The following is an 11890-nucleotide window of genomic DNA, read 5'->3' on the forward strand; positions in this document are numbered from 1 at the left end:
GGGGGGGGGGGGGGGGGGGGGGGGGGGGGGGGGAGTATCACTGCTACTTATTTAGTCTCCAGGGAAGAAATTCCTTCTTCCAGGGTTCCTGTCCATGTACCCGGTTCACTTGATTTTTTACAAAGCTGGCTCACTCACCTCATAGTTTAGTCAAAACTTAATATTTGGGTTCAAAATGAAGTTCAGTATATTCATGTGGTTTATGAGACTCTCAGTTCCTGATGAAGATAGAATCTTTAGGATCTCTTTTTAAAAATGTATTTTAAAAGAATGATAGGCGCACCTGGGTGGCTCAGTGGGTTAAGCACCCAGCTCGGTTTTGGCTCAGGTCATGATCTCATGGTTTGTGAGTTCAAGTTCCACATCAGGCTCTGTGCTGGCAGTATGGAATCTGCTTGGGATTCTCTCCCTTGCTCTCTGACCCTCCCCCACTTACACTCTGTCTCTCTCAAAATAAATAAATAAACTTAAAAAAAAAAAAGAATGATAGATTTGTCCTTGAAATGTCAGCAGTGGTATCTCTGAGTGCTAGAATAATGGATGATTTTTTTTTGTCTTCTTGCTTATACTTTACTGTATTTTCTAAAGGACATATAATACTAATCAGGGGGAAAAATTAAATATGTTAACTCCCAACACACAATACTCTTCAGGCATCGTAAGAGCTAAAATATTAAATCCTCCTTCTACTTTACCCTTCACACTTTATCAATCACTAAGTCCCACAAATTCTGTCTCCTAGAATAGTCCAGTTCAGAACTGTCCTGTTCAGCCTCTCTACTGCCACAGTAGCACCCTTGTCGTCTCTTGCCAGGTTTCAGCAACAGCCTTCACTCCTCTACCATCCAGTCAGTAGCCACGCTGCCTTCTCTCCTGTCACAGAACAGCGTAAAATCCAGCAGTCCCCCAAACTCCATTGCTATGAAGTTCAAACCCAGCCTGGTTGGCAAGGCCTTTGCCTCCCAGCCTGAGCCCAGCCTTCCATGTTGACCCCATCTCCTGCCCTGACACTTGTTTCTCCACGCAGGATGATCCTGCCTCCCTGCAACTTTCCATCCTTCCCTCTTGTGTCATGTGACTTCACATGCCCATGGCTAAGGCTATACAGTGCTGGAATGCCGCTCTGCTCTCCTTCCCTTCACCCTCCCCTGCCCCCAAGCAGCAGGTTCCTATCTCTGCTTCAACACTCAGTGTAGGGGCCCCTGGGTGGCTCACTCGATTGAGCATCTGACTCTTGATTTTGGCTCAGGTCACGATCTCACAGTTCATGAGTTCGAGCTCCTCGTTGGGCCTACTTAGTATTCTCTTTCTCTCCTCTCTCTCTCTCTGCCCCTCCCTTGCTTGCCGTCTCTCTCAAAATATATAAATAAGCTTAAAAAAAAACATTTTAAAAGACTCATTTCAAATATTACCTTTTTTACGAAGTCTTCAAAACTGACAGAGCACAGGCAGCAACTCCTCCTCTCTGTACCTCAATGGCACATACTCTATTTATCTAACAACTATTTATGTAGCTCCTATTATGTGCCAGCCACAATGAAACAAACATACATCACATTTATACTCCTGAAACACACCCTGAGAGAAACAAACATTAAACCAAGTCACACGAATAAATGACTGTAAACTGAGATAAGTGTGATGAAACCACTACATGCACAAAAAAAAAAAACAAAACACTGCATGGTTTACTTTGAACATATGCCAACCATAACTCTTACCACATTGTGTTATAATCTGTTGATTTGTTTGTGCAAAGTTCTATCTCCCATCATATTCGCCTGTGTAATCCCATGTAGTATGCTCATAGCATATGCTTAGTAAAATTCTTTAAATAAATGGATAAATAAATGAATGAATATTAAAACCCTATAAAGCATTTTATTTCATGTATTTACATGTTATTATTGTATAAAATCTAAAAGACTTTGGTTCTGAGTTTTCTTTTTTTTCTTTTTTTTTTTTTTAATATTTTTATTTATTTTTGAGACAGAGAAAGACAGAGCATGAGCAGGGGAGGGGCAGAGAGAGAGGAAGACACAGAATCCGAAGCAGGGTCCAGACACTGAGCTGTCAGCACAGAGCCTGATGCGGGGCTTGAACTCACAGACTGTGAGATCATGACCTGAGCTGAAGTTGGATGCTTAACTGACTGAGCCATCCAGGTGCCCCTGGTTCTGAGTTTTCAAAATTCTTATCATTAAGCCCTTGTCTCATCTTTCTAATTTGGTTTCCCCAACATAAATTATCTCATTTCTTCTCATTTGATGTCACATTTAGAAGATATATCTAATGTACTATTTGTAGACAATTTATTGTTGCCAGAAGAAATTTATTCTTTTGTTTTTTATAAATTTGGCTTTTAACATATAAAAATCCAATTTTAAGATCCAAAGCTAAAAGACACAAAGCACCATCCATAAAAGAATAAATATATTGGACTTGGTCAAAATAAAAAACGTTTGCTTTGCAAACAACACTATTGAGAGAATGAAAAGAGAGACTGGGAGAAAATATTTGCAAATCACATATCTGACACAGGACTTGTAACCAGTATGTTTAAAGAGTTCTCAAAACTCAACAACAATAAAACAACCAACCAAACTGTCCAAAAGATTTAAACAGACATTTTCCCAAAGAAGATATACAAATGGCAAATAGCAGCTGAAAAGATGTTCAATATCGCTAGTCATTAGCAAAATGCTAATTAACACCTCAGTGAGATGCTACTATACACTTATCAGAATGGCTTAAAACACACACGTGCACACACATGCACACACACACAACTGATAATACCAAATGCTGATGAGGATGCAGAGCAGTGGAACTCACGTCCATTGCTGATGTGAGTGCAAAATGGTACTTTAAAAAGTTGCACAACTTTCTCTGTCTCTCTGTGTCTCTAAAAAAATAAACAAACATTTAAAAAAATAAGGGGGGGTGGTGCCCAGGTGGCTCAGTCTGTCAAGCCTCAGACTTCAGCTCAGGTCATGCATGATCTCACAGTTCATGGGTTCGAACCCGTGTTGGGCTCTGTGCTGACATCTCAGAGCCTGGAGCCTGCTTCCGATTCTGTGTCTCCCTCTCTCTCTTTGTCCCTCCTCCACTTGCACTCTATCTCTATCTTTCTCAAAAAATAAATAAATGTTCAAAAAAAGTTTAAGTGTCACAGCTGTTCTAAAGCTCAATATATACTTAGCTATGTGACCCAATACTCCTACACCTAGATATTTACCCAAGTGAAATGAAAGGCCTATGTTTGTACAAAAACTTGTTGACAAATATTTATAGCAATTTTATTATTAAAACCTTGAAACAATCCCAAAGTCCCTCAACTGGGGAATAAATAAAACTATAGTACATCCAGAGAAGAGAATACTACTCAGTAATAGAAGGTACAGACTATTGGTACAAACATTATCTACCTCAACACATCATGCTAAGTGAAGGGAAATACTCACGAAGCTTAAATGCACACGCTGGTGGGAATGGCAGAGCCATGAGATAAAAGAACTCCAGGTTTCTCGTGACAATGGAACCATGGTATGAGGTCTGGATGATCTGTTTTTACATGAAGGCAGTTGTTTAAACCATGGTTATTCCACATTTCCTGTCACACAGAGCTAAACCTCATTTCACCTAATATAACGAGGGCGGGAATTAATTAATGAAAATTTCACTAAACTGTAGTCTTCGTGCAAGAAACTGTGACTCTCTTATTCACTGAAATATCACCGATGCCCCACACAATGCCAGTACACAGAGTGGATACTCTGTAAATATTAGTTAGGTAAACAAACAGAAAAGGATAAAGTTGGGATTTTACAGGAATGTAACAAAATTTTCCATTCAAAAGAGTGTTTTCCCCACTCAAAGTAGCTACTTTGGTGCATTACATTTTTCATTCCGGTGACGCTGCTCCTATTTCAAAATATATTCACTTTCCCCCTTCTGTTTATTAAAATATTGCCCTTTCTTTAAGTAAAATTGTTTCCTTTAAATAAATTATTCACTCTCTTTCTTTCTCTCAATGAACAAACAATAAATTTAACATGTTTTCACATTTTACTCATTTTTCAATATCCCAATGTCCAATTTATCTTCTTTTCCTCTATCACAAATATCAGAAATTTATATAACAGGCACACAGTAAAAATAAAAACCCAGATTTTATGCAAAGCTTGAGAGATTTTTGGCTCAAAAAACCGTCATATTTCCAGATGTATCACTAAAAGTAATTTTCATTTATTGGACACTGATGGTTGACATTAAGCTCTTGAAATATCATTAAAATATTTCTGCTCTAACCAGTTTGCACAGTCAAGTGACTTTTAAAAAATCATTTACAGCTAAGCTGCTGTTATGGAATTTATTATAAGAACTCAATTTTCTCTACCAGTTTTTCTACCAGGAAACAGTAATCCTGGCTGCCAGTAGAGACCCCTCAGTTGCTTTAAAACATCAATCAGTTTTATCACTTGTTTCTATCAGGGAGCACTTTTTGCATAAACACGATACGATTCTATATGGAATTGATGCTGTAATTCTTCACATAAATAAGGTTTTCTCCTAACGACCATCTGACAATGAAAATACTAGAAGTTAAGGAGAGGAAGTCGAGGGAGATGGACAGATATATGTAAAATAAACAGGATATTGTAAAGAATGAAGCCAGAGAAGTCTAAAAGTTTCATTACTTTCATTTTTCCAAGTTTCTATCACTGTATCTGAGGTCAGATTATCCAGTACTGGTTGAATTTTTCCCTCTGCTCTTAATTCCACATTCAGGGTCAAGAAAAAATGAGATAGGTAAGATTTCAAGAGGTTGGGTTTCCATCATGTCATTAACTTCTTCCCTCATCCCCATTGCTGATACCTATACTTCCATAATGAGAGCAAATTTCTTAGCCAGATGGCAAAGAGGGTTTATCCTGCATTGAGTGCTAATCTGAACCACAGTAATGACTGCAGGAAACACTCTTGACAAGGATCATGAAGGCAATCTGATGAGTCCATTAGCAAACCTTTGGTGAAGGAGAGCAATTATAATTTCAATTTTAGCCATGTGCAGATTGAGGTGGTTGCAAACATCCAGATAAGGTTACCCAGTGGGTAGATGGATATGCAGGTCCAAAGCTCAATAGAGATACACATTTTTGAGAGTTGTGTATAAAATTTAAACTCTCACTTCTGTCCACCTGTGCCCACAGCAGACATTGTGAACCAGTCATGTGCTTGTTCCCTCCAAGCCCACACATGGCATCTCTACCCTTCTGAGTTCACTACTCTTCATAGCTATCACAACAGATAGCTGTTGGAACAAGATATGAAAAACAATTTCATCACAAAGTATAGGATTAATCCAGGTTTAGCACTGTGTGGGTAATACAATACTGTGTGGGTAGCTAAAGAAGTTGTCTATGCTAACAAGTCACTGACCATGTTGTCTAGGTTGGATGAAGAAAGAAAAAAAAATCAAGGATGGATTTACAAATGAATTCTTTTCTTCTCCCTTGTCAGTCCCAAGAAGTGAAGCCAACACAACTCTCTGTCTGTGTGCTAACCAATTCTTGGACTAGGCATACTTTTCTCCCCATATGTTAAACATTACTGAGACCAAACAAAAATAGCCTAACTATTTGCTACAGGGAATACCCGCTCCTAGAAAATAAGACAGTGAGCCTATTAAACTGCTTCAATTTCAAGGCTAACTTCTCATCAAGTGAGTACTTCAAGACTCTCCCTTCACTGTGCCTTCCAAAAGTATTATGTCATCAACTCTGCCCATTCCAACTAGTTCTTGCTTTTCAAGACTTGCCTTGAAATCCCAGCCAAGACTCAAAACTTCATAAATACCTGTAGAAATAAATGAAGGGAACCCACAGAACAGAGGCTGTTTATTCAGAGTTTGCTACAGCAAGAGAGTCAGCCACCATCACTTGTATTTGGCAGAGACTAAGCACTGACAGAGAAGTGGTAAAACTTTATAGTTAAAAAAAAAAAAGGAGGCAGGAGGCTTTGGGTATGTTCTGATTGGAAGTTGTTGTCATGGAGAAACTGGAGGCAGGCTTCTCCATGAAAAAAGCAGGGCACTCTATGTGACTGGTTTGAGAAGCGTATGTGGCTTTCTGTGGCTGGTCCTGAGTTGGGGCAGAGGGGGCAAAATTCAGGGAGCTTTTAGTCACTGACCAGTCCTGATCATTTTGGGCTAGTTGCTTCAGAGGTTGTGGGTTAGGTTTCTGTTGTTATATATGCTCTGACCATTGTCCCTTTGTATGTTCAGTCTCTCATCCATACCCTAATATTCCAATTTTGAATCTCTATTAAGACTGTTCAGGAGGTGTCCATATTGCCGTAGAGCTAATAAATTTAGCCATGCTTGATCTACAGGTGTTCCTGGCGGTCTTTTGAAGAGTCAATAGTGAACAGTTCATACACATAGTACTACATGTTGAATGTTGTCATAACCATCTATCTCCTGCTTTTTCCCAATGACATATTACTTCCAACAAGGAAACAGGATTTTCCAATAATATCGTAGAGTTCTCTAGCAGCCAGTCCTTCCTTTTCGGTGAAAAGGCATAAAGACACAGTCTTGCAAGTCTAACACAAAAGAGCTCCTTTGCTAACATTCTCCATGACAGATAGATTGGGTAAATGTAGAGACGTTCTAAGAGTGACACTGTGAAAGTACATAGAATAATCAAATCTTCAAGTGTTAAAGTTCCCTGGAATTCTGTGTTAAAAGAGTAGCAGTGGGTTTTGCTGACACAGTAAATTCATTCTTTTACTAAATATTGAACAAAAGGTACATACTAGAAGCTGAAAAGACAATGATGACCAAAACAACACATAGCTGATGCCATGTTTCGTTGAGCTTTCAGTCTCGTGAGGGACAAAGTCTTGATCAAATAATATAGCAAATAAATATGAAATATGAGCATGTTAACAGGAGAATCTGGGAGGTCTCAAGTCCCGAGGTCTCAGGAATCTCAAGGGATTCAACACCAAATTTATCATATAATGTGCCCGAGCAGAAAGTTTTCATACATAGACATTTAAAAACTCATCGAAAACAGGCTTAGTCGATCTCTGCTTCCAGCTAAGACAGAACAATGGGGATTGAATTTACCCTCCCACTGGAAGCAACCTAAAATTTGACAATATCTGTATGAAACAATGATTTGCAAGATACTGAACACCAGACGAGGAAGGACAGCAATCCCTGAGGGATGGGAAACATTATCTACAACATATTTACTTACTTGCCAGATTACTCTCTGTTGGGGATGGAAGTTATAAATCTGGAAAGATTAAAGAACAGAATGGACTCTGAAGTAACTGATTAAAATTTGAGGTGTTTATATAAACTCACTTTAAAATTTAGATAGGTAGATGAAACGTATGCATATATGTGGTTGCATGTTTGCTTTCAGAGATAGACATAGATACAGATATACATATCAATATAGATATAGTCTTTTCCCCTAGTTCTATTTGAAAGGGCCTAGAAGCAATCACTTGGATCACAAGCAGCACACATGTACGGCAGCACGCTCAGCATCCAAACTTGATTTTTAAATTCCATTCTGCACCAAAGCACCCAGGGCTCCTAAGAAAAATGGCTGATTCCTGAGCTAAGGTATGGAAAATATATGATGAACCAGGAATATCCTGCTGTGATAGAAAGTACAAAAAGGCTCAGAAAATAGGGGAAACATGTCAAAAGGACACAGGAGCCACCTTAAAGGGGCTGCCGCTGGCCTAATCTAGGACAATTTGAACATTAAAATAAGTAACAAAACATTATAGCTATAAAATAAGAATAAATGAGTAACAATATATAATTTATATTAATTATATATATATAATATATATTAATATATATATTAATTATATATAAATAATAAAATGGTCACAAAAACAGAGTCCAAGCCCCCAACTCCCCCACCTTGAACTTGGGCAAGTAATTTATCTTCTTCAATTCCTTCCTTCTTTAACTTCTTTAATTCCTTCCTTTAGAAAGTGGTGCTAATAACAATGCCTACACTGGAGAATAATTTAAGAATTAAATGAGATAATAGACGTGAGAAGTGCTTTGGGATCAAAGCACCCAAGCAGGCGTTTATATGTTATTCCCAGGACTTGCGTACAAGAAGAGTTTGCAGCAATGTGCTAAGCACACCAAGCTGAGAGTGGGTTGTTGCTAGAGTACCTCACCAGAGCCACGGCATGTGTATGCATGCGTGTGAGTGTGTATGTGTGTTTGTGTTCTTGTGTGTGTGTGTGTGTGTGTGTGTGTGTGTGCGCACGCGTGTGTTAATGGTGGGATTGGATTTTCATGCTCCAAAAGCAATAATCATGATGAAGAGCCCTGCAGTGAAGGTGGTGGCTCTGAAAGCTGAGTTAAGAGTTGATTAAGAACACACTCATTCGCCTGGGTGGCTTAGTCGGTTAAGCGTCTGACTGACTCAGGCCATGATCTCATGGTTTGTGAGTTCCAGCCTCCAGTCAGGCTCTCTACTGTCAGCACAGAGCCCGTTTCTGTCTCCCTCCCTCAACCCCTTCCCCATTAGCACTCTCTTTCTCTCAAAAGATAAATAAACATTAAAAAAAAAGAACATGCTCGTTCAGTAATTAGTATGCAAGACATGTTAACTATGGCTAATTCTATGAACCACATTTCCAACCCATCTAATGGTACTGAAGGAGAGGGAGTTAAGTTATCCTAAAGAGATGGGAGCTATCCTAAAGAGATGGCAGACCTTTTCCCTGCAAAGGCCAAACAAGGTAAATAGCTGTGAAGTATGTTCTCTGCAAACTAACCACTTCTGTCACCTTCCTCTCCAACCAATCACTTTAAAAGGATGACTTCTGTCTACAGTTAACATCATTTTCTTTTGCTATTAAGAAACATGAAGAAAATGTATGAGCAAAATCCCTTATACATATAACCTCTATACTAACATTTACTTAAATATTTTAAAAAGCAGAAAATAAAAGAGGAAAACCACATATACTCTCCCTGTAAAGAATCCCCAATAGAAAATGCCATCGATGCTTCCGTTCCCTGGAAGAGATAATAAAAGAGCGCCCTCGCCATTGTGTAGGGAGGGCTGGGACACTCTGCAGGCCTGGGTGCTGGGGGTGCCCTTCAGGGGTGCACAGGTGGCCTCAGAGACTGGGAAATGCTCATCAAATGCCCAGCGCTCCTACGTGGCAGGCAGGATGCCTTCCCCCTCTCATGTCCTGTCATTCTTCTATCTCAGCAATCTCTTTGCTGTCTCACTGGCCAAGTGCACTCCTTTCTTGTCTTGTTTCTTGCCCTTCCATCTCAAATACCTTTTTCTGTTCTTGCAATAAACCTTCTACCTCAATTTCACAGAACTTCATAAGGTTTGATGAAGTGAAGAAAATATTATTTGCCAAATTTTTAGTGGGACCTGCCAAGAGCTACCGCTATTCTGTGGAAGAGTCAGTAGAAGTGAAGGACTAGAGCCCGTTTTCCAGAAGGAAGGGTGACATGTGAGGCTTTTGCAAATGGGGGAGAGTGAAGAGCAGGGTCTATGAGACCATCAAAGACTGGGCTGTGTGTCATGTCATCTCTCCTTGTGCCACTTCCAAATCAAGGATTGCAGGTGTGACAGGTCACCTTGTCCTTACTAACTTTGATGACAATCAGGGCACTTAGTTTAAAGGTCTTCAGGGGGGGTGGTGGTGGCTTGGTTGATTAAGCATCCAACTCTTGACTTCGGCTCAGGTCATGATCTCATGGTTCTTGAGTTTGAGCCCCACGTGGGGTTCTGTGCTGGCAGTGTAGAGCCTGTTTGGAGTTCTCTCTCTCTCTCAAAAATAAGTAAATGTAGAATTGTCTTTTAGAAAGAGAAAGAGAGAGAGGGAAAAAGGGAGGAAGAAAGAAAGAGAGTGAGAGAGGAAGGAAGGAAGGAAGGAAGGAAGGAAGGAAGGAAGAAGGAAGGAAGGAAGGAAGGAAGGAAGGAAGGAAGGAAGGAGAAAGGAAGGAAGGAGAGTACTTGGAAGGAGGTGGGTCTTCTCTGTTACTGCCAGTTCATGGGTTTCTACACTGCTTAATGATAGCTAAACGTATCTCCAGCCACCAACATGGAGTGAGGGCAGGGCTTTCCCTCTCACCTTGTCTCATCTAAAGCCTCCACAATGTGTGTATGGGGAGGAGGGTAGAGAAGGAATAGGGCCAACACATAACTAGTAATCCCCAGAAAAGAAGCCACCTGCCTGGGTGGCTCAGTCGGTTAAGTGTCCAACTTCAGCTCAGGTCCTAATGTCAGGCCGGTGAGTTCCAGCCCTGCGTCAGGCTCTGTGCTGACAACTGAGCCTGGAGCCTGCTTCGAATTCTGTGTCGTCTCCTTCTCTCTCTGCCAGTCCCCCACTCACACTGTCTCTCTCTCTCAAAAATAAACATTAAAAAAAATTTTTTTTAATTCCCTACTAAAGAATTGGGTAGCTCACAAGTAAGTTCCTATGGGAAGTTGGAAATTTCACTTAATCAATCCCTGGTTCTACATATGGAAGTACTTTAAGACTTAGCCTTTTAAATAACAATGCCCCCTATGAATTTCTTTTTATCTCTTTAATACCACTCTTTCCCTGAACACCTTTAGAAGGGGGAGTTTCAGCTCATAAAATCTTTGTTGTACCCAACAAACTTGAGGGCCTTGACCTTCTGACGGCAGTTTATTGAGGCCTCTTTGGTTCAGCCATTGCTAGTTCTGCTAAAGTATAACTCTCACACGGTTAAAAAAACATGACTCTGATGCAAACATAAAATGGGTATGTGTCAAAGACTTATTCAACTCATTAGTTAATAAGGAAGAAATAAGATAGTAACCCAAAGAGCATTTAAGAAGTGGGAACATGTCCACGTGTGTATGTATACATGCACATTTTAATAAAGAAATACTAGGATAAGATTGCGAAGCACAAAACTGGCTTATAAACCACAGCCTTAAGGGTTATCTTTCCCTCTGGACAGAAATCATTCATATTTCTACCAGAAAAAAATCTACACGGTAACATGGGAACTTAATCAATAATAACGGCTGAGTGTAAGTAAGTACATTTCCCAAGATAATCTGAGGTTGGCTTTGCCCCTGTGTGGTGCTAAAAGGATGTGCTAGTCACATTTTCCTTATTTCTGTTTTACATAATTTTTGCGATATTTCTTTTTTTTTAACAAGAATTTTATTTTTTTAAGTTTACTTATTTTGAGAGAGAGAGAGACAGAGAAAGCACGGGGTGGGGGGAGAGGGAGGGGCAGCGAGAGAGAGGGAGAGAGAGAATCCCAAGCAGGCTTCACCTTGTCAGCACAGAGCCTGACACAGGGCTCGATCTCACAAAACCATGAGATCATGTCTTGAGCGGAAGTTCAGAGTCAGACACTTAACTGACTGAGCCACCCGTGTGTCCCATTTTGTGATATTTCTTAGGGGAAGGAGATATGCAACAGTCCTGTGAGTCATGGGAAAATGAGTGTTTTCATGCATTCCAGTCTTTTCGCCAGAGAGAGTTGCAGCTGGCTTCCTCAACCATACACCCAAGAAACTCACCACGGTGAGGTTATACTTTCACAGAAATAGCACATTCTTAGAACTAGGGTTTATACCATGGGTTTGCATAAATTTAAGGAGCGATAGGAGTTCAGACATTCATGGTTGAACATGTTTTAAAAGTTATAATTTGGGAGGGATATAAAGAAAAACAAAGTGGGCTTACTTCATCAATTTGCCCGAGTCATTCAAAGGGTTAAGCAAACAAAGTGTTATTTTTATAGATCCACATGAAAACCCTAATGACCTTAAAATGAAGCAACTTAAAGGAAAAAAAAAAGGAAATAATTCACATTCTAAGGAGA

Source organism: Panthera uncia (assembly GCF_023721935.1).
Source record: "Panthera uncia isolate 11264 chromosome C1 unlocalized genomic scaffold, Puncia_PCG_1.0 HiC_scaffold_3, whole genome shotgun sequence".
NCBI lineage: Eukaryota > Metazoa > Chordata > Mammalia > Carnivora > Felidae > Panthera > Panthera uncia.